At 41.2% G+C, this 23,333-nt stretch overlaps 1 long non-coding RNA gene across 2 annotated transcripts in view; it reads right to left on the reverse strand.

Annotated features, from left to right (window-relative positions):
- The window catches only part of LOC126058265 (uncharacterized), a 55,964-nt gene that overhangs the window by 27,367 nt on the left and 5,264 nt on the right, over positions 1 to 23,333 (reverse strand). For both annotated transcript variants that reach the window (XR_007513160.1, XR_007513159.1), the window contains exon 2: positions 2,847 to 2,922. This is a non-coding gene — a long non-coding RNA (uncharacterized LOC126058265). The remainder of the gene's footprint in view (positions 1 to 2,846; positions 2,923 to 23,333) is intronic.

Consider the following 23,333-nt stretch of genomic DNA (forward strand, 5'->3'; position numbering starts at 1 on the left):
TAAAGGAGCTATGTCCTGATTGTTTTCCAGAGAACAATAAACCCTTCCACAAATTTCTATTCTCACCCTGAATTCCTAGAAAATAAACTAAACTTCTAATAATTTAAATGTGTTATCAATCCCACACCAAAAAACAACTCTCAGAAACTGTTAGCTGTGAAGCATTTTTATATAAGATGGAATAAAAGTGAATCCTTGGACAAATTATACTTGCTTGATCACTTTGGTTTAAAAACAACTATGCCTCCTCTCTGACTTTATTTAGTTTTTTTTTATATAACACAGGAAAACATGTTCTCTTAAGAGATCTCTATTTGTTTTCTCATGAACAGACTAGCTAATCTGAATTCCTCAAAACTGTTATGCTGTTTTATTGACTAGATAAATCAACATACTTCCACATAAATTTCATATTATGAAAAAATATAAAATTATGGATTCAACTAAACAGGATTATAATTTTGGTAATTTTTTATACCAACAGTTTTTTTTTCTTTAGTTATCTTCTGTAGTATGTCAGCTTAAACATAATTTTCAAGATCTTTAGTTAACATAAAGATTTAGTTAACATAAAGATTTAGTTAACATAAACATTGGCCAGTGTTATGGATTGAATTGCATACTGAAAAAGAAGATATATTGAAGCCCTTACCCCCTGTACCTGTGAATGTGACCTTATTTGGAAATAGGGGTCTTTGAAGGTGTTATTAGTTAAATAAACATGAGGTCATACTAGAATAGCGTAGGCCCTAATCCAATATGGTACCCTTATAAGGAGAGGTCCACAATCAATGTCCATGGAAGCAGCAATTAAGAAATCAAGCAACATATTGCATTGGGCAAGTTTGCTGCAAAAGACCTGTTTAAATTTTGAAAAGCAAAGATGTCACTTTGAGAACTAAGGTGTTCCTGACCCAAGCCATGGTGTTTTCAATTGCCTCATATGCATGTGAAGGCTGGACCACGAATAAGGAAGACCAAAGAAGAACTGAAGATTTTGGTGTTGGTGAAGAATACTGAATAGACCATGGACTTGCAGAAGAACAAACAAATCTGTCCTGGAAGAAGTACAACCAGAATGCTCCTTAGAATCGAGGGTGGCCAGACTTCACCTCATGTGCTTTGGAGGACATCATGCTTGGTAAAGTAGAGGGTCAGTGAAAAAGAGGAAGACCCTCAAGGAGATGGGTAATACCGTGGCTGCAATACTGGGCTCAAACATAGCAATGATTGTGAGGAAGACACAGTATCAGGCAGTGTTTTGTTCTGTTGTACAAAGGGTTGCTATGAGTCGGAACCATTGGCGACAACTAAGAACAACAACATAAGAAGAGGAGAAGATAGACACAGAGGGAAGATGGCAGCAGAGATTGGCGTGATGCAGCTACAATCTAAGGAACGCCAAGGGTTGCCAGGAACCTCCAAAAGCAGAAAGAGGCAAGGCAGAACCTTCCCCTAGAGACTTCAGAGAGAGAATGGCCCTGCAAAGACCTTGGTTTAGGACTTCTGGCCTCCAAAACTGTGAAACAATAAATTTCTGTTGTTTTAAGCGAATGAGTTTGTGGTACTTTGTTACGTCAATCCCAGGAGATTAGTATAGCCAGCAAGCATTTTAATATATGTACATTCATTGTTTCCAATTATAATGCTAAGGTTTGGCTCTACCTTTAGCTCACGTTAGCAGGGCTTCTCAAAAGCCGGACTGCTGGCATTTGGACCACATAATTCTTTGTTTTGTTTTGTTTTGTTTTGGGGGGGGGGAGGTGTCCTGTGTATTGTGGGATGTTTAGCAGCATCCCTGGTCTCTGCCCTTTAGATACCAGTAACACTCCTACCCTCTTCTAAACAATCGAAATGTCTGCGGACATTGCTAAATGCCCCCAGGGAAAAATTAAGAAACACTAGTTAAGCCGTTCATTTTTGCAACTTGAAAAATGTGATAAAATGATACATGTGGCTATAGAGAGTCATATTAGATCCACAGTGCTCAGATTTGACAATTCTAGCCCCCCGCCCAAAGAGCTCTGGTTGTACAGCAGCTAAGTGCTGGACTGCTAACCAAAAGGTTGGCAGTTCAAACCTAGCCAGCTGCTCCACAAGAGAGGGACCTGGCAATCTGCTGAGTTCTTTTCATAATGTAGAAGTTACTTACTTCAGTTAAAAGTTAAAATTAATATGGGTAATTAAGACTCTGTTAGGACCAAAAGTGGAAGAGAAATATGACATGAGGTATAAGGTAATAAAGTGCTTACCAAGGGGGGGAAAAAAAAGACTGTTTTGACCTAAAAGGACTTATCTGGTTGTTCCAGGATATGAAAGAAAATAGTGAAGGATGAAACTTGAACGGACATATGGAATTGTAAAAGGAATGCAGAAAATGATTTGGTTGCCTTGGTTTATAATAATTACAAATAAGGAACCAAAAAATAAGCAATAAAGTTGTGTTACCAGTTTGGCAGAGTTGGCTCAGTTGTAATGAATTAATTCGTAAGTTTAAAAAGAGAAGGAGTTCTGTGATCCTGTTAGATCCAAATACTATGCTAACGCAAAACTATAATTTTGTTTTCCTTCCCTTAAAATTGGCCTTGGAGTATTTGGTCTGCACTTGACAAAGACTAGAAAAGGTGGTTACCTTTATCCTCTGTGACCGTCCAGGTAGCAGAGATTCCAGGTCTCACTAGGACAAGGCTCTGTGCTTTGGCTGACTTAGTAATGTCCTTGATTATCTTTATAAAATCCCCACTGAAAGATCTAAAGTCATGACAACTTCCTCTGCATTTATTTTAATCTATTCCATTGTCACTTTGATTAGTAAGCCGCCCAGCTAAGACAATTCATGTACTCACGCATGGATGATTCTCTTAGTAAATGACCAATCTCTGCTGATAATTCTGTTGATTTTTCTTTTCTCAGGATCAGATTCTAAAATTGAGGGGGAAAAAATATATATATATTTATACCTAAACAGTGGTTGCAACAATGAGCTCAAGCATAGCTTCGCTATGAGTTGGAACCAACTGGATGGCACCTAACAACAACAGGATAAAGTCAAGGTGTTGGCTGGTTTTTTCTGGAAGCTGAGGTCTGAATCTGTTTTCTTGCCTTTTTCAGCTTCCAGTGGCTGCCTGCATTTGTAGTCTCACCTCTGTCTTCAACATACATCATTCTAATCTCGGCCTTCATCATCACATTGCATTCTTTTCTCTTACAAGGTCTCCTGTGATTATATCAAGTCCACTCATATAATCCAGAATAATCTCCTCATCTCAAGATCTTCAATTTAATCACATCTATAAAGCCCGTTTTCTCATTTAAGCTATTTACAAATTTACCAAAAAAATAGGGTATATTACAAATATAAAAATTACATATTTACACATTCCAGGGGTTAAGACATGGAGATCTTTAGGGGACCTTGTTCAACCTACACAGGTTGGAAGTTCCAATCCATCCAAGTCAGCTATTGAAAACCCTATGGAGCAAAGTTCTACTCTTATACACATGGCGTCACCATGAGTCAGAATCGACTCAATGGCATCTGCACTTTTTTTTTTTCAGCCTACAACACCCTATAAAAAGGAGTACCAGAAATATTAAAGTCTGTTGGTAAACTTATATTTCTTAAATCGTTCCATATCTTGTAAAAGCTGAAGGGAAAAGTTGTTCAATCAAAGGAAAGCTCAGCCTTCCTTAGGTTAATTTTGTACAAGTAAAACATTATTAATATAAATATGTTGTATAGATTGTGTGCTCTTACAAGGCAGATTGAATGACTCTGGAGATTTGTCAATGCCTTTGCTGTCCATAACATGTTCTTGTCCCCAGAGGAAACATCGATCAGCTCCTAGTGAGATAATTATGTATTGTTCTCCACCAGAAGACTTCACTCTTTCGCTCTGTGTATTGGTTGCTGAGATAAATCAGCCATATTCATTCATTCTTATCATCAACAGGTGGTTTCTGCTTTTCTTTCTCCCTAGCCTAAAGATTTGCCATGACCCTCAAAATAGAAATTAAGTCTTTGACAAAGAAAAACAATCTCAAAGCCTGGTGGAAAAGGCCGAGCCCAGGTACCCTTAACTATTGATACCTCAAGAAATAAATTATGAGTACAGCTTAACTCATTACTTAGACAATCATTGAGCTATACTAGTTTTTTTTTTTTTTTTAGAGAGCTGAGTCAGGATATCCAAGACTCTCTCTAGTCCACAAGAAGATGGCGTTCAGGAAAACTGTTCCGCTGATCCCAGATCCTACAAAAGAGCTGTAAGTGAGAATAGGACATGTGGACTCATGAGGACACTTTCATCTGGCATTTGTTTGGAGGATCTTTGGAATTATTCTTTTTTTTAATAGTATTTTACTTGTTTTTGCTGAGGATTTGCACAGCAGCTTAGGTTTTCAGTCAAAAATTTCTGCACAAGAGAGGCGGAGCCAAGATGGCGGAATAGACAGACGCTTCCCTCGAGCCCTCTTTACAACAAAGACCCGAAAAAACAAGTGAAACGAGTATATTTGCCACAAGCTGGGATCCCTGAGCATCAAAGGCAAGCTTGGACAACGAACTGAGGGGCAGGGGAAGAAAGAGACCATTCAGAAGCGGAGAGGAGTTACCAGACCTGAATCGCGGGGAGCCCTCAGGCACCATTCCTGGAGCGGCAGCAGCTGAGGGCTGGTCCTAGCATTTGGCTTCAGTTTCCTCAGGGAGAAGCAGCAGCCACCCAGCCCACTCACACCTCCGGAACCTGAGCAGAAGGGTGCTCTCCGCAAAAGCTAAGTACCTGCATATATTTTACCACGCCCCCCCCCCACAACCCCAAGCCAGCTTCAGGGACTGAATCCCTGGGCCTGAGATAGACCCTGGTGAGCACCTTGAGCCGTCCTCCTGGCCTTGCGGAAGGAAAAAATTTGCAACTGGGGGGAAAAGATAATTTGCTAGCTCCACTAACCAGGGGAGCTCAGGACAGAAGCGGCTCCTGTCCAGGCATAAACCGTGAGTGGACCTTAAGCACCTTTCCCTTCTGCATGGACCTGTGTGGGCCTATTTTGGGAGAATAGACCCTTGTGGGCAAACTCCAACCATTTCAGCAGTGTGGTGGAAAGGTGGGTGTTTGACATTTGACATCACTTTGCCTGTTAAACAAGGTCCTCACCTACCCACATCAGGGACCTAAGGACTGGTGGCTCCACTTGGGTCGCCCAGCCACCAAAGACAGGGGTCCAGGGATAACTGGTGCCTCCCAGTCCTTACAACAAAAACTTTGGGTGCCCGTGGTACCTATGCAGAGCCCACCCACCAGCGCGCTCTAGGGAATAGAGACACATTTTCCTCAGAGACACTTGGGGGTCGGTTCTCAGCCCCCTCCCTTGTTCAGAGTGTGACCCCCTGCTGCAATCAGATACGGGTACATAGGCCAATCACCCCTGCCCCTCTAAGACTGTAGGACAGAGCCTGTACCACACACTTGATATCAGCTACCTAGAAACCTGAGCTGAATTCATACAAGAAAACTGAATGGACTCCTAGACTGATATACCTGATAACAGCTCTAGCCAGCTGGGGACAGGACACCAGAGCTCCAAAGGTGAAAATAATCGAGCTAGCTCACTCAAACAACCCATAGGGGTATACCAAAACAAAACAAAGCAAGCAGCTATGACACAGTAAGCAAGCATAAACTAATACAGTAACTTACAGATGGCTTGGAGACAATAGTCAATATCAAGTAACATAAAGAAACAGGCCATGATCACCTCAACAGGCTCTCAGAACAAAGAATCCAGGGATCTTCTAGATGAAAGTGCATTCCTGGAATTACCAGATGCAGAATACAAAAGTTTGATATACAGAACCCTTCAAGACATCAGAAAGAAAATGAGGCAATACACAGAACAAGCCAAGGAGCACATAGATAAAGCAACTGAAGAAATCAGAAAGATTATTCAGGAACATAATGAGAATTTAATAAGCTGGAAAAATCCATAGACAGACAGCAATCAGAAATTCAGAAAATTAACTATAAACTTACAGAATTAGATAACAATAGAAAGACAGAGGAGCAGAATTGAGCAAGTAGAAGCTAGAATTTCTGAACTCGAAGATAAATCACTTGGCACTAATATATTTGAAGAAAAATCAGATAAAAGAATTAAAAAAAATGAAGAAACCTTAAGAATCATGTGGGACTCTATCAAGAGAAATAACCTACGAGTGATTGGAGTCCAAGAACAGGGAGGGATAACAGAAAATACAGAGAAAATTGTTGAGGATTTGTTGGCAGAAAACTTCCCTGATATTGTGAAAGATGAGAAGATATCTATCCAAGATGTTCATTGAACTCCACATGAGGTAGACCTTAAAAGAAAGTCACCAAGACATATTATAATCAAGCTTGCCAAAACCAAAGAGAAAGAGACAATTATTAGAGCAACGAGGGATAAAAGAAAAGTCACCTACAAGGGAGAGCCAATAAGAATAAGCTCAGACTACTCGGCAGAAACCATGCAGGCAAGAACGCAATGAGATGACATATTTAAAAAATTGCCTGCCAAGAATCACATATCCATCAAAACTGTCTCTTAAATATGAAGGTGAAATTAAGACGTTTCCAGATAAACACAGGTTGAGGGAATTTGTAAAAACCAAACCAAAACTACAAGAAATACTAAAGGGAGTTCTTTGGTTAGAAAATCAATAATATCAGGCATCGACCTAAGACTAGAACATTGGGCAGAGCAACCAGAAGTCAACCCAGACAGGAAAAAAAAAAAACAAAGCAAAATTAAAAAAAAAAAAAGCCCAACACAGGGTAATGACAATGTTATTATATAAAAGACGACAACATTAAAATAATAAAGAAGGACTAAGAAATGCAATCATACACCTTCCATATGGAGAGGAAGATACGGCGATACAAAGAAATATAAGTTATAAATTTAGAAAAATAGGGGTAAATAATAAGGTAACCACAAAGTAGACAAACTATCCTACTCATCAAAATAAAATACAAGGGAAAAATACAGACTCAACAGAAACAAAATCAACAACAACAAATATGAGGAAAGGACAATATACAAAGAAAATCTACTTAGCACGTAAACGCTAGCAAGCAGCCATCTAAGATGCATCAATTGGTCTCAACCCACCTGGATCAAAGGAGAATGAAGAACAACAAGGACACAAGGTGATTACAAGCCCAAGAGACAGAAAGGGCCACATGAACAAGCGACTACATCATCCTGAGACCAGAAGAACTACATGGTGCCCGGCTAAAGCGATGACTGCCCTGACAGGGAACACAACAGAGAACCCCTGAGGGAGCAGGAGACCAGTGGGATGCAGACCCCAAATTCTCATAAGACCAGACTTAATGGTCTGACTGAGACTGGAAGAACCCTGGTGGTCATGGCCCCCAGACCTTCTGTTGCCCCAGGACAGGAACCATTCCCAAAGCCAACTCCTCAGACATGGATTGGACTGGACAATGGGTTGGAGAGGGATGCTGGTGAGGAGTGAGCATCTTGGATCAGGTGGACGCTTGAGACTATGTTGGCCTCTCCTGCCTGGAGGGGAGATGAGAGGGTGGAGGGTGTTGGAAGCTGGCGAAAAGGATGCAAAAAGAGAGCAGGCTCTCTCATTAGGGGGAGAGTAATTGGGAGTGGGTGGGTTAGCAAGGTGTATATGGGTTTTTGTGTGAGAGACTGACTTGACTTGTAAACTTCCACTTAAAGCACAATAAAAATTATTTAAAAAAAAAAACTTTGAGTGTAGAATAAGTTCCAGTAATTGTAATTGATCTAGGAGTAGTTTCTTGTAACTTTTATGGGTTAGATACTACAGAGGTACAAAAGATATCAAAAAAAAAAAAATTTCTGCACAAGTTGTTGTGTGACTTTGGTTACATTCTTCACAATGAATGAACCTTCTCGTCATTTCCATTCTGGATGTTTCATTTCCGTTAATCTAATTTCCCTGCTCCCTTATATTCTCACCTTTGTTTTAAAGTAATTGTTGATGATTTGTTCTCATATAGGCCATTTTTTAAAGGAGCACATTACTTATAGGTGATATTCACTATTTCTTTGAGCCAGTTTGTTATTTAGCTACAAGGTGACCTCAGGGGTTAACTTTGGCTCAAGGTTTGAAGGGTATCTCGGGGCAATAGTCTCGGAGAGTCCTGCAGCCTGAACCAGTCCAGTGGGTTTTTATTGCCTGGTGTTTGGAGGTGGATTACCAGGCCTTGCTCTACCACTGAACCACAGCTGTGTAATCATCCTCTGTACAAAGATAGAATCTAACAGAATTTAACAACAGTGCCTACCTAGAGTTTCATAAACCGAAAAAACCAAACCCCCTGCTGTCGAGTCGATTCCGACTCATAGTGACCCTGTAGGACAGAGTAGAGCTGCCCGATAGAGTTTCCAAGGAGTACCTGGTGGATTCGAACTGCTGACCTCTTGGTTGGCAGCCGTAGCACTTAACCACTGCACCACCAGGGTTGGGACTAAATCACATTTCATCAGCTCTGACAAGCTTCATCATTGTGAGGAACAAGTATTGAGGTTCATACATAGAACCAGTGCCCACAGATCTTTCCAGGAATTGGTTTGGTTCCACGGCTTTCAGGTTCTCAGCCTTAAGAGCAGTAAAGAAGGTCAGAAAGCTTAGCAGATTTGGGAGAATTTTAGGAAATAATTCAACCTAATTTATAGGCACTGCACATGAAAGCTGTGGAGATGAATTTCTTGGGTTTGGTTTTCCAGTTGGAACATAAGAACCAATAAGACATTTTTTTTTTTCCTTTTAATCTTTGAGATAACAGAAGCTACTAAAAATGCCATCTGAGATTCCTTATGAAATTTCCAGAAGGAAGTTAATTCTCTGCCCTTGTAATTTCTCAACACAATATGAGTCTAGATTTGCTAACCAGACTCAAAGAGGCTCATATGTTTAATTAAGGCCTCTTACTGCGTTTATAAGGAGCCCTGGTGGTGCAACTGTTAAGTGCTGGGCTGCTAACTGAGAGGTTGGCAGCTTGAACCCACCAGGAGGATACTTGGGAGAAAGACCTGAGGATCTACTCCGGTAAGGATTACAGCCTATGGGGCAGTTCTACTCTCTTACGTGTGGTCGCTGTGAGTAGGAATTGACTTGGCAGCACCTAACTACAACAGCAACAACTTGTCAGACACATTGGGCCCCAAGACAAAGTTTGGAAACCCTTGTGGCATAGTGGTTAAGAGCTATATGGCTGCTAACAAAAAGGTCGGCCAGCAGTTTGAATTCACCACGTGTTCCCTGGAAACTCAACGGGGCAGTTTTACTCTGCACTGTCAAAATCGACTTGATGGCAATGGGTCTGCGTAAGACAAGATTTGCTGTTAGCTAAAGTCATCTTAGATCCCTTAAAGGCGTCACATAGACATATGCAAATACATGCAAATAAGGCACATGCTGGAGTAATTAAAGTAAAATCTAGTAGTAGACACCATGTAACAGTCCTGGGAGAGGTAATTCTGTTGTTTTAAACCTCTGTTTGTCAGCTATTTTTTTTTCTCCCAAATGAAGAGGCAAATCATTTCCTTTGTTTCTCTGATATAAAGACAAAATCTTTCATTATTATATGCCTCACTGTTGTCTGGAACAACATAGCCAAACAACTTTTAACGTTGTTATCGTAAGGTGCCTTCAAGTCAGTTCAGACTCGTGGCAGCCCCTTTAACAATAGAACAAAACACTGCCCCTCGTGGGTCATCCTCACAATCTTGACGCTTGAGCCCATTGTTGCAGCCACTGTGTCAACCCATCTTGTTGAGTCTTCCAGGCACTGATCCCTTCTGATAACATAACCAAAGTACATGAGACCAAGTCTCGCTCTCCATCCACACTTCCAAGGAGCGTTCCAGCCAACCGTACTTCTTCCAAGAAATATTTGTTCGTTCTTTGCCAGTCTATGGCATAGTCAATATTCCTTGTCAACACCATAATTCAAAGGCATCAATTCTTCTTTGGTCTTCCTTATTCATTGTCCAGCTCTTGTATATATAAATTCAAAAAAAAAAAAAGCCAAACCCACTGCCATCAAGTCGATTCCGATTCATAGCGACCCTCTAGGACAGAGTAGAACTGCCCCGTAGAGTTTCCAAGGAGTGCCTGGTGGATTTGAACTGCTGACCTCTTGGTTAGCAGCTGTAGCACTTAACCACTACACCACCGTTAATTAGGCAATTGAAAGCGCCATGGCTTGTAGTCAGGCACATCTTACGCATCAAACGTCATCTTTGCTTTTTTAAGATTTTAAAGAGGTCTTTTGCAGCATATTTGCCCAATGCAATGTGTTGCTTGATTTCTTGACTACCGCTTCCATGGGTGTTGATTGTGGATCCAAGTAAAACAAAATCTTTCACAACTTCAATATTTTCTCCAGTTATCATTATATTGCTTATTGGTCCAGTTGTGAGGATTTTTGTTTTCTTTATGTTGATGTGTAATCCATACTGAAGGCTGTGGTCTTTGATCTTCACCAGTAAGTGCTTCAAGTCCTCTTCCTTTTCAGCGTTACCTACCTTCAGGCCGCAGCTTATAAGGCTTTTCAGGGTCTAGTCACTGCTGACCACTTCTACCTCATCTCTTCCCCAAACCCCCTCCCTTAGCTCTCAGCTCCTTCTACAACTGAATTTCTTGCAGCTCCACCATCCTACCATGCTCCCAGCTGTCTGCCAGAAGAGAGACCACACCTCTGGAGCACACATTCTATTGTGGGAGACAAATGGGCTGTTCATTACGTAACCCATCATGGTACATACCCTAAGGGAAATGGAAGCAGAGCATGGGGGCAGGCGGACATGAGTAGCACCTATGGGGGAAGGTGAGGTGGTCAGAGGACAGCTGAAAAGATGTTACCCCAGAGCGGAGTACCGCAGGAAGAGCAGGAGGAAGCACTGGGAGAGAAGAGAACTAAGATACATGATTTTGTGGTGTGGACAGTAAAACCTGTGACAGCCAGAAGCTGTGTAAGGCGGAAATTTGTCAGAGAAGGAAAACTCAAACCTTTTTCATGAAAACGAGTGATAGAAAGTGGCAACACTTCACCCTGTCAAACATGGAAGATTTGTAAGGCCCAGAAAAGTAAGGCAGTCCTGTCAAGTGCCAGCTCTCACTGGTTTCACTGTATTTGAGAGAACTACTAGGATTTACAAGGAGCCCTGTTGGTACAATGGTTAAGAGCTTTGCTGCCAACCCAAAGGTTGGCAGTTGGAACCCACCCAGTGGGTCCAAGGGAGAAAGACCTGGTGATCTGCTTCTGTAAAGATCATAGCCTAGGAAACCCTATGGGGCAGTTCTCTGGCACATGGGGTCACTATGAGCTGGAATTAACTCAACGACACCTAACAACAACAACACTAGGAGTTGCAGAGTCCCTGGGTGGTACAAACGGTTAATGCGCTCAGCCACTAATTGAAAGGTTGAAGATTGTAATCCACCCAAAGGCACCTCCAGACTCAATGGCAACTAGGAACTATGGATGTGAGACATAAAGTGGAAGACCAGGAGGGACAGAGAAGCTGCTGGAGATAGAGTAGCCAAAGCCTGGAGGATTGGGTCCTCTATGTTATGGAGCTTACACTTAATCCACTAAGGGAATGGCATTCTCCTAAGTTCTAGACCACCCTATCAACATGTTCACAGAAGGGGAAAGAGGGCAAACCCTAAGAGGGGGAGGTTCCCGATTAGAAGGCTGATACAATAACCCTAAGAGAGACTGCGGTGCCTCTAATTCAGGTATTGGCAGTGGACTAGAGACCAAATATCAAACCAAACCTGTTGCCATTGAGTCGATTCCAACTGATAGCGGCCCTATAAGACAGAGTAGAACTGCCCCCATAGGGTTTCCAAGGGGCCGCTGGTGGATTTGAACTCTTAACCACTGTACCACAAGAGAGGGGGACATATTTTAAAGATATTAAGGGTGGAGAGAATTGACTGGACTGATAATTAGAAAGGAGAAAGTTTGAGAATGAAAGAAAGGTAGGGGTCAAAGTCATCCCTCAGTTTTGTGCTTAGGCAACTTGGTCAATATCAGTGTTCTGCACTGCGACGGGGACAGAAAATGATCTGGGGGAAAATATTAAGATATTAACTTCTATATCAAAGCGCTTGGCTCCTAGCTGAAAGGTTGAAGGTTCAAACCCACCCAGTGGCTCCGTGGGAGAAAGACCTGGCCATTTGCTCCCATGAAGATCACAGCCTAGGAAACCCTATGGGGCAGTTCTACTCTGTCACATGGGGTCACCATGAGTAGGAATCGACTCAATGGCACACAACAACAGAATATCAAATGTGCTCAGAAATAAGTGCCTGATGTTTAGTTGTGATTGTAGTTGTTAGCTGCCGTCTAGTCTGCTCCAAGTCAAGTGACCTTATAAATAACAGAACAAAACGTTGCCCATTCCTGTGCCATCTTCATGAACATTGGTATGCTTAAGTCCATTGCCACAGCAATTTTGTCAATCCATCTCCTGGAGGGTTTCCCACATTATCACTGACTTGCTTTACCATACACGATGTCCTTGTCAAACAATCGGTCCCTCCAGCTGACATGTCCAAAGTAACCAAGTATTACCATCCTTGCTTCTAAGGACCGTTCTGGTTATATTTTTTTCTGAGACTGATTTATTTGTTCATCTGTCAGCCCATGCTGTATTCAGTGTTCTTTGCCTACGCCTCAGTTCGAATGCATCAGTTCTTCTATCTCCTTTGTCCAGATTTCACATGCGTACAAGGTGATTGGAAATACCATGTCTTGGGTCAGGTGCTCCTTAGTCATCAAAGTAACGTCTTTGCTTTTTAACACTGTAACGAGTAGGCAGATGGAGATATGGGTCTGGCACTTTAGCGGTCATATGGAGGATGAGTTTAGGGGGACATCATACTAGAGGTAAGGAGGCCTTTTAAGAAAGTAGTCTCCTCCTGCAGGAGAAAGATGGTGAGGGCTTTAGTGGAGCAGAGACAGCAGGGGTTAAGGGGGTAAATGGTTTCTTTGCTCTCCGTTCTCTAACTCTTCAGACATTGATTCACAAGCACAAGGTTATGTGCATTGCTTTTATGGAAAATGGTAATTACCAAGCTGGAAAGTTTGTTTTTTTTTTCCAGTTTGCAAATTATTATTATTGTTGTTGAAAATATACACAGAAAACATAAACCAATTCAACAATTTCTGCTTTTATAATTCAGTGACATAGATCACTTTCTTCAAGTTGTGCAGCCATTCTCACTGTCCTTTTTTGAATTGTTCCTCCCCATTACATGAACTCACTGCCCCCAAAGTTTCCTACCTAACCTTCAAGTTGCTGTTGTCAATTTGATCCCATACAGATAGTACTTTAAAAGAGCACAATGCTCAAAACAGACATTCTTTACTAATTAGGCTAAATTATTGTTTGGCTTAAAGTAGACTTCAGGGGATATTTTTGGTTTAAAGTTTAAAGATTATCTCAGGGCAATTGTTTTTGGGATTCATCCAACCTCAATGGCCTTTAGAAAGTCTGTAATCCATGAGAACTTGAAATTCATTCTGCATGTTCTCCCTTTTGACCAGGATTCTTTTATAGAATCTTTGATTGAAATATTCAGTCATGGTAACCGGACACCATCCAGTTCTTCTGGTGTCATGGGAAAGGAAGTTCTTGTTCATGTCCTTTTTCTCTTCCTGTTCCTGACTCTCCTTCTTCTTTCGCTGCTCCAGATGAATAGAGACAATTGCTGTGTCTCGGATGTCTGATGAGGTAGAATATTTAGCATGCTTGTGACTTAGGCTTGTGTTATTAATGTATTTTTCCAGCCTTCTAAAGTTTGTGCAAAAAAAAAAAAAAAGTGTCAAAAGAGTATTTCAGCTCTCTCATTTTATGGGAGTCATGGAGTGGTTTACCCAGATCACATAGGGCTAGAGCTAGAATCCTTTCCAGCTTCTAATTCTTCCTACTGCCCTGCTGCTGATCTCTCAGCTTTGTGTTTACTTGCAAATATTTAAAACAGGGCTATAAAGATACACAGAACATCAGAGAAGCCACGCTTTAAGCAATCCATTCTTGTCCCCAAGGGTACATTAGAGCTAAAATCTTGAAATTAATAGTTACTCACTTACCCAGAATCAATATATTCCCTGGCTGAGATGAGTGGTTGTTTTCAGACATAACACAAAAGGTATCTGGAAGAGGGAGGGTAACTGAGTGTTGCTGGGAAGGGCGGGTACCCTGCAATGGAACACCAGGACAGAGGCCCAGCTTCAAGCCAATTCAAAATCTATGTCAGTGGCTTGCCCGCACAGAGGGCTGGACATATGAAATTAGTGACTGGGCCCTTGAGGCTAAGAACCTTGAGTTTGAAAACTTTCAGGAAACCCAATTTCCTAGTCTGTACCCGCCACCCCAATTCCAGGTGCCATCTGGTTTGGATCAACATCTTTTCTTCATCAAACAAATTTTACCTGTCTAACCTTAAGTGAGAGGAGCCCTGGTGGTGCAGTGGTTAAAACACATGGCTGCTATCCAGAAGGTTGGCAGTTCAAACCCACCAACTACTCTTCAGGAGAAAGATGTGGCAGCCGGCTTTCATAAAGATTACAGCCCTGAAAATCTTATGGGGCAGCTCACATGGGGTTGCTACTACAGCAATGGGTTGTTTTTTTTTTTTAACCTTATGTGACTATCGCTAGCCCTGAGTACAAATTCACCCGAGAACTTGATATTCTAAGGAAAAAACTATATAATTAAAAGACAGGAAGGAGTGTTCGTGTAATATGGCCTCAGTTTATGAGTAAACCACCACCGTCTCTGTGTCCTACTGTGGTGGCTTCACATTGTTATGATGCTGTAAGCTCTGCCATCAGTATCTCAAATACCAGCAGGGTCACCCATGGTTGACAGGTTTCAGTGGAGCTCCCAGAATAACACAGACTAGGAAGAATGGCCTGGCGATCTACTTCCAAAAATCAGTCAATATCTCTTGACCCCTTTGCTTTGGACACTTCATTAACTGATAAAAACCAAGTCCACCACGTTGAGTCTATCCCAACCCACAGCAAATCATTAGGAGGCATCAGTTGCCCGAGGAGGACGTCATGCTTGGTGAGGGCAAGCAGGGCAAGCGACACCCTCAGTGAGAGGGACTGGCTCCAGAGCAGTAACGATGGCCTCAAACATGCAGCAACCGTGAGGATGACACAGGACCCGGCAATGCTTCCTTGCTTTGTGCGTAAGGGCGCCATGAGTTGGAATCGACTAACGGCTGTCTATCTATCCTAGGAGTTAAACTGCATGATGTATTTAGGTTATAAAAATCCTTAAAAAGGGTCAGATTTTTAAAAATTGTTTTATTGTAGAATAAGAAATTGTTAAATAACCACACTAACATAATGAATCTATAGTGAAATGCCATATTCTCTACCAGCAACTTTCACTCCTAAACTATCTCAGGAACAAATGTTCACCAAATGCCTTCCTTTTAGAAGGCACTTTAAGGCAACTATTTTCTTACTAAATGGAGATAGCATGATCAACATTTAAGACCTCCTGTTTCCTGAAATGTTCATTTTATGTGGATATGTCAGTTTTATAGTGACTTAGGATCTAAAATTGGAGCCATTATTTCCTGTCTTTGAGTATAAAGAATGTGGCCCAGTTGGAGCTGGACTCACAAGGACATATCACAAGGCCCTGAGGTATAAAGACAATAGCTAGGACAATCTTGGAAAACATCTTTTAGGAAACCTTTCACATAAACAAATACTTGAGCACAAAAGACTCACATATTTTACACTCTTATCTATTTCTATTAAAAACCAAACCAAACCCATGCCCTCAGGTAGATTCTAATTCATAGTGACCCTATAGGACAAAGTAGAACTGCCCCACGGAGTGGCTGGTGGATTCTAACTACCAAACTTTTGGTTAACAGCTGAGCTCTTAACTACTGCACCAGCAGGTCTCCCTTTTCTGTTGGTGTTGTTAGGTGTCACTGAGTCGGTTCTGACTCATAGTGACCCTATGTACAACAGAACAAAACACTGCCCAGTCCTGCACCATCCTCACAATTGTTGCTATGCTTGAGCCCATTGCTGTAGCCACTGTGTCAATCCCTTTCGCTGAGGGTCTTCCTCTTTTTCGCTGACCCTCTATTTCACCAAGCGGGATGTACTTCTCCAGGGATTGATCCCTCCTGATAACATGTCCAAAGTATGTGAGACAAAGTCTCACCATCTTCGCTTCTAACAAGCATTCTGGTTGTACTTCTTCCAAGACAGACTTGTTCATTCTTTTGGCAGTTCATAGTATTTATTACTAAATATTTTTTTATTTAGTATATTCAGTATTCAGTACATTGAGTGTTCTCCCAAACCACAGCTCAAAGGCGTCAACTCTTCTTCAGTCTTCTTCAGTCATCGTCCCACTTTCACAGGCATAGGAGGCGATAGAAAACACCGTGGCTTGGGTCAGGGACACCTTAGTCTTCAAGGTGACATCTTTGCTTTTCAATTTTTAGCACTTAGTAAATAGTAAGGTTTACTGGACAAATTTACAGGCCCTCCTGACTGTAGCTACTAAAACTTGTACCAATGATTATCAAGAAAGACAGTCAAAATGTAAAATCATGGTGATTTAGCAGTTTTTAGCCAATCTGTGAAAAGGTGAAGCTTTAAATGACCTTTTGTAATGTGTATATACATTGATGATTTGTAACTTTCCGAGGCTCGGTAGACACGGCTCTGGCAGCATGCTTGTCCCTTTCCCACTTTCGCCCCTTGGAACATTTGCAGAATAAAACCTTTCTTCTTGCTTTACTATGACTTTGTGGTGATTTTACCCAGGACAATCCATAACTGACATGTTGTATCCTCATCTTATGTCTTCTTCTTTTAATTTAAAATTATTTTTGTTAAATTTGCCAGCTATGTATAGGAAAATGATGTGGTATATTTGTTGTTCTATTCTTTATAAAATATATTCTTTCAATATCTAAATATTTTGATATGTAAAATGAGCATAATATTGAGAATTCAGAACTGTCACAAAGATAATTCAATCAATATATTTTTCTACTTGTGTTTGGTAAACACAGGAGACTCTGGGTGGTACAAAGTGTTAACAGCTCGGTTGCTGAACAAAAGGTTGGTAGTTCAAGTCCACTTAGAGGTGCCTCAGAAGAGAGGCCTAGCAGTTAACTTCCAAAAAAACAGCTGCTGAAAACCCTGTGGAGCACAGTTCTACTCTGACACATATGGGGTCAGCAGGAGTTGGAACTGCCTCCATGGCAACCAGATTGTTGTTGTTATTAATATACAAAATGATGTTTTGCTGGTGTTAAAAGATAATTTTCAGAGAAAGTCATGTTTCATACAGATTTAAAAGTGAACTTGTATGTTCAGATTTTTATTTTATGAGGGAATCAGGCAGATGTTACAACCATTTCAAAGAAAGCCAAAAGTGAAAAATTTACATGGAGTAAAGAAGTTGAACAGCAAATGGGGGAAAATAGTTTTTCAGTGGGGGAAGGGAAGTCTACAGAACAAGACAGAGTTTGCATATCTGTCCATTACTAGGATTCACAAAGAGGGTCAAATTATCTCAAAGATTACAAACAGGGTTTGAATAGGACAGCCTGGAAGAGTGAGGTACAGGTAATGCACAGTTTTCCCTTTAAGTTTCTTTTTTTTCCTAGAGTGACCATATATAAGAATCCACTCAGAGGCAACTTTTTTTTTTTAGAGTAACGATATAATCAAACAATGCATTGCATTGGACAAATCTGCTGTAAAAGATCTCTTTAAAGTGTTAAACAGTAAAGATGTCGTTTTAAGGACTAAGGCACTCCTGACTCAAGCCATTGTGTTTTCCATCGCTTCATATGCATGCGAAAGCTGGACAATGAATAAGGAAGACAGAAGAAGAATTGATGCCTTCGAATTAAGGTGTTGACAAAGAATGCTGAATATACCATGGGCTGCCAAAGAATGAACCAGTCTGTCTTAGAAGAAGTACAGCCAGAGTGCTCCTTAGAAGCGAGAGTGGCAAGACTTCATCTCACATACTTTGGACATGTTATCAGGAGAGACCGGTCCTTGGAGAAGGACATCATGTTTGGTAAAGTATAGGGTCAGCGAAAAAGAGGAAGACCTTCAACAAGATGGATTGACAGAGTGGCTGTTACAATGGGCTCAAGCGTAGCAACGATCACGAGGATGGCACAGGACTGGCAGTGTTTCGTTCTGTTGTATATAGTGTCCTGTGAGTCGGAACCAGCTTGATGACACCTAACAACAACATAAGAAGAGAAGACAGACACAGAGGGAAGATGGCCATGTGATGGCCTAACAACCACATGTTTCAAGGAGTCACACTTAAATTCCTTTAAGCGTCAGCTTGCAACCATACTTGCCCGAACCCAAAAGATGACTTCTCATAACACAGGTTCAGAAGCAATTTATTGTGTTGTTATTGTTGTCAGGTGCCACAAGTCAACCCTGACTCACAGCAATCCCATGTATAATGGAATGAAGTGCTACCCGGTCCTGTGCCACCCTCACCACCATTGCTGTGTCTGAGCCCATTATTGCCTCCACTGTGTCAGCCCATCTCATTGACAGTCTTCCACTTTTTTGCTGACCCTCTACTTTACCAAGCATGATGTCCTTCTCCAGGACTGGTCGCTCCTGACGACGTGTCCAAAGTGTGTGAAACGAAGACTCACCATCCTCACTTCCAACGAGCATCCTGACTACTTCTTCCAAGATAGATGTGTTCACTCTTTCAGCAGGTCCATGGTATATTCAATATTTTTCACCAACACCATAAGTAATTAAACACCATAATTAGAAGGCATCAATTCTTCGTTATTCCTTTTTCATTGTCCAGCTTTCGCATGCATATGAGGTGATTGAAAACACTACGTTTTGTGAGACATTGGTATTTAACTCTTGCAACTTTCCGTGCAGCTCAGTCTGTGTACCTGTGAAAAGCATGCCCTCATTTACTGATAATTCTTACTTGCAAGGCTAACTTTATAAAGCCCATAAAAGATCATCCTAAAGACATAAAACAGATGGAAATTATTAGCAAAGAAAACAGTTTTGAATTTTAAGAAAAACATATTAGAAAGAAGGCTGGAATCTAGCTAAATAAAAAAGGAAGGACCAGGGAGATTAACCTCAGGAGTTGTTAATATTACTTAACTGAAGAAATAGAGCAGCTTCTATTACACTTGTTTCACACGGTCTTGTGTACATTATTTCCATGTACTCTTTACCAGACTTAATTCAGGGTAGGGGCTGTGTCTAGATTAGCGTGGTCTCCTCCACCGAGCCGAGTGCTTTGTACATAATATATGTTGATGAGTGAGTGTAAGATAGACTGGAACTCAGCAAAGTCGTCTCTATGGTGAGTGAAGTGTCATTCCCAGACATGGTCCTTCTATTGCTATAAGGAGCCCTGGTCTCTTGGATAAACCCATTGCCATCAAGTTGATTCTGACTCATAGCGACACTGTAGGACAGAGAAGAACTGCTGCATAGGTTTCTACGGCTGTAATCTTTACGGAAGCCGACTGCCACATCTTTCTCCTCGAAGCAGCTTCCCTTCAGTTAGCAGCCAAGCACTTAACCACTGCTCCTTGTCTCATGGATAACTTCTACTGAGTGTTTAAGAATACGAAAAAAGTAAATTTGTGTTTAATCAAATTAAATCATTATCCTGACAAACTTATTTCAACAGCAAGTGTGTTTTCCAACTTGATGATGGTTTCCGAGATCTTTAAAACAATTCAATACCAGTCATCAAATGAAAGACCATCAGGCCTTTCTTCTGAGACACCTCTGGGTGGGCTCGAACCACCAACCTTTGAGTTATTAGTCGAGTGCTTAACCGTTTTGCCACCCAGGAACTCCTCCCATCATCTTCAGGTAACTTAAAATCTTTACTACTAAATAAAGTTAATTAGATCTTCATTCATTAGATCATTGCTAAATAAATTAGAATGTGAAAACATGAATTGCCAAACATCATTGTAAGTTTATATATTTTTTAATCTCCTATTTTTACAGGGTACAGAGAGGCTTCATACACCTGAATATGTTGATGAACGTGCTCATTTTTGCTACTTTGGAGAGTTGTGCTGCAAAGGACATGTGTGGATATAGAAAGCTGTAGAAGAATTGTGGGAAAAGAATTTTATTTGTCCTGGTCAAACCTGACCAAGATTTGAAGGGTTTATTTATAAGACTTTCCAAAAGCGCTTTAGTATCAAATATTATACTGATACAAAACTCGAATTTGGTTTTCTCTCTGTTAGAAGGACAAAAAAATATTCTTGGATTATTGGTGGGATCTTAATAGGAGGTTGTAAAAGGTTATTTTTCATCTTCTGTGTAATCCACATAGAAGGAGCCCTGGTTGCACAATGGTTAAGTGCTCGGCTGATAACCAAATGGTCAGTGGTTCAAACCCACCCAGCAGCTCTGAGGGAGAAAGACCTGGTAATTACAACCTAGGAAACCCTATGGAGCAGTTCTACTCTGTCATATGGGGTCAATACAAGTCAGGGTCAACCCCATGGTGCCTGACAACAACAATCTGCCTAGATAACAGAGCCCGTCTCTTAGAGTATAACCTTCTATAGTATACATCGACTTTATTCTGACCTTGGTAATTTAAGAAAACAAAGCTTTCTCACACAGGAAAAAAGCTAAGGTTCTTCACAGTCATGTTATCCCCTACATTTCCTTTGAAAATATTTTATTGTAACTTTAGTCAAATACTACTCAAGTATTCTGAGATCCATGATCCTAGATAGTCAATTATCCCATGATCCTATCTTAATCAAGTATTCAAATCTCCTGACAATTTTTGATACTTTGCCTTCTCAAAATTGAATTCTAAATAGTATATTTACACCTCAAACTGTCTTGGAGACTTCCCAGAGGGTCCACAGAAAATCACAAAGAATTTGTTCTGTCTTTCTATTATGTAGTGTATATATAGACACAGAGAGACAAAGAGATTTATCTCAAGGAAATCGCTCACGTGGTTGTAGAGCTGGCAAGTTCCAAGTCCATGGGTCAGACATCAGGCAGGAGGCTTCTCCCTGTTCATGTGGCTGTAGGAGCTGACAAAGCCAAGACAGGCAGGTAACACCACACACCACTGGCTCAAGTCCCAAGAACCAGAGGTCAGATGATGAAGAGCTGGATGCAGGATCCAGAGCAAGCAAAAGCCAGTGAGCTTTGCCAGAATGTCTATATATATTGGATGCAGGCTACACCCCCTAGGAAATTCCTCTTACAACTGATTGGCTGATCACAAAAATTTACATAGTGAAAGTGATTACATTATATTTCAAAATGGAGGATAACTACATCATTGCATAACCACCAAACTACATCATTACACTGAGAATCATGGTCCAGCCAAGTTGACACACAACCTTAACCATCATACCATGTTATATCTATTTATCAATGTCTTGGTGCTACTTGCTTGCTATTAGACAATAACAGTATAGTTTTATCCATCATAATTTCAGTTATTTTTTGAATGTTAACTTGGTCAGAACTTTACTTCTTTAATTTGAATCCAGCATCTTCCAGGGCAGTGGTTTCCAATTGGAGATTCACATTTTTTCAATGAAATCTGATATTATTATTATTACCATTGTCACCATCATCATCCCTGGAAAGCTTTTAGAATCTTCTCTTTACCCTGATTAAAAAAAAAAATGCTACTGATATTTTATGAGAATGTGCTTCTTCTAAATTACTATTTCTTTTGTGAGTACTCGGAAATCCTTTTCAGTCTTGGTAGTCATATCCCTCAGTTCTGGGGAATTTTCTTGAATTATTTCTTCCACTTTCTCTGCTCTATCTGAAGCTTCTATTACACAGATGTCAGACCCTCAGAAGAATACTCTAATTCCTTTACGCTTTCTCTCTTCTTGTCTAACCCTTTACTGCTGTGTTCCGTTCTTCTCAACATTTTGTATTTCCTCAACTTTGTCCTCCAATCCTTCCATTAATTTCTGCTATCATGTTTTCAATATCTGAGAGATCTTTATTATTCTCTAAATGTTCCTCTTTTTCATAGCAAGCTATTCTTATTTTATTGCTGGAATCAAAATCTTTTCTTATCTCTCTAAGGATATTAATAGTAGTTTCTTTTTTAAGATTTCTTTCTCTCTCTGCTTTGTTCCTTCTGTTTGGTTTGTTTGGTGCCAGGCTTTTCTCAAATATCAGTGATCCTTGGTAGTATCTCAAAATGAAAAACGAGACAACCAGTGCAAGATGGGTAGACCTGGTGTCTGGGCGGATCTCACGGATGATCAGGCCTCACTCTAATGTCAGTGAACAAGGCCTGGTCATTTTGTGGGGACCCAGAGACAAGAGGAGTCCCAGGGTGGTGAAAATGGTTAACACACTTGGTTGCTACCAAAAGGTTGATGGTTCAAATCCACCCAGAGGTGCCTTGGAAGAGAGGCCTAGTGACCGATCTACTTCTGAAAAAGCAGTTATTGAAAACCTTCTGACTCACATGGGGTCGCCAGTAGTTGGAGCCGCCTCAACTGGACCACAACTGTATGATTCCCTTCCTCCCCCCACCGAGGAGTAAGGAAGCTGGCTGTCATCATTCTAGGACCCAAGAGCGAAAAGGATTCAAGGTTCAGTACACAGAGCTCCACTTCATCTTCCTTCCCATGTGTCCCCTGGCTGTCTCCCCTCCCTCAGCTGGGCCTGGTGTCCTGAGACTGTGTCTCCAGCAGTCAGTGTCTTCCTAAGGCAGAGCTAGGAAGGTGGGGAGAGACGAGGAGCAGCTCTGAGGGTCTCTGTCATTGTTAGGTAGAGTCAGTTGAATCCCACTCAAACTGACCCCATGTGCAGAGTAGAACTGCCCCCCAGGGTTGCCTAGGCTGTAATCTTTACGGGGAAGCCCTGGTGACACAGTGATTAAGAGCTCAGCTGCTAACCAAAAGGTTGGCAGTTTGAATCCAACAGCTACACCTTGAAAACCCTGTGGGGCAGTTCTGCTCTGTCCGGTAGGGTCGCTATGAATCAGAACTGACTCACGGGTAGAGTTTGGCTTTCTCTTTTTTTTTAATCTCTAAGGTAGCATATCACCAGGTCTTTCTCCCATGGAGCCACTGGGTAGGTTCAAACCAAGAACTGTCAAACTTTGGGTTAGCAGCCGAGTACGTAACCATTGCAGCACCAGGGCTCCTGACTCCTTGCACTAACTGCTAGCTACCAGCTGAAAAAACTGAGAGAAGGAAGACCACAAGGATTGATGTGCAAATC

Source organism: Elephas maximus, chromosome 14 (genome assembly GCF_024166365.1).
Source record: "Elephas maximus indicus isolate mEleMax1 chromosome 14, mEleMax1 primary haplotype, whole genome shotgun sequence".
Lineage (NCBI taxonomy): Eukaryota > Metazoa > Chordata > Mammalia > Proboscidea > Elephantidae > Elephas > Elephas maximus.